The sequence below is a fragment of the Nanorana parkeri genome, unplaced genomic scaffold (genome assembly GCF_000935625.1).
Source record: "Nanorana parkeri isolate BGI_ZX_2015 unplaced genomic scaffold, ASM93562v1 scaffold3614, whole genome shotgun sequence".
Taxonomy (NCBI): Eukaryota; Metazoa; Chordata; class Amphibia; order Anura; family Dicroglossidae; genus Nanorana; species Nanorana parkeri.
In genome coordinates, this window is record NW_017309882.1 from 35935 (window position 1) to 36828 (window position 894).

Below are 894 nucleotides of genomic sequence, written 5' to 3' on the forward strand. Positions count from 1 at the left end.
TCAATTACTCCATGTATAACATTTGTGTCATGTGACCTCTCTGGGGGTTGGTGGATATTCTGTCTCCGATGATACAAATTTTGGACCTTCATGTCTCTGTCATCTGCCGGGGAGCCAATCATCATCCTCCTCGCTGTACATGTGTGTGTCATATCAGTATAAGGTCTCGTTCACACCTCGGCGTATTGCATATGCGCGATTCGCGGTAAAAAAAGTTACGCGACCGTCGCGCGTTTCCAAAGGCTACTTGGCTGTATCCCAATGGAAACGCGCAACAAAACGGCCCAAAGTAGTCCCGGGACCTTTCCAGGCGCGGGCCGTTTTGTAACGCGTTAGGGACGGGCGGAAATACGCCGAGGTGGGAACCAGACCATTGACTACAATGCGATTTAGATGTTCGAGCGTTTTGTAGAGCGTTCGTCGAGCGTAGAACCCGCCACAGAACGTTCCGGTGTGAACCAGGGTTCAGTCTCCCTCATGGCGGACATCTTTAGTCCTTAGTTGAGCTCCTTCTGCTGCAGACGAGATGATTATCAGACGCCGGCTTCTGGCCTCCTTCCTGAGGAATCCAGTTCACTATTGTTCTCAGGTTTGCTGCAACCTCCTCCTTCCAATCCCGCCAGAGATGTTCTATGGGGTTGAAATCCGGCCCTGGTGGGGGCCACTGTAGAATCTTCCAGGACTTCTTCTGCAACCAGGTCTTGGTGGAATCTGAGGTCTGTTGGAAGGTCCGATGAGATCCAAGTCTTCTCCGAGGGTCTCCTGACACGTCTATGAATCCATCTTGGCTTCCACATGCTGCAGGTTTCCGGAGGATGCAGAGGGGCCCCCGAGCGTCGCCGAGCCACCACCATGCTTCATTCTTCTTCCTCCAGAACCACGGCTGATCCATGG

The 894-nt window shown here is 52.8% G+C and overlaps 1 protein-coding gene across 1 annotated transcript in view; it reads left to right on the plus strand.

The window, feature by feature from the left end:
- The window catches only part of LOC108803336 (vitamin D3 hydroxylase-associated protein-like), a gene marked incomplete at its 3' end in the record, with an annotated part of 18298 nt that overhangs the window by 12970 nt on the left and 4434 nt on the right, over positions 1–894 (plus strand). The window lies entirely within an intron of this gene.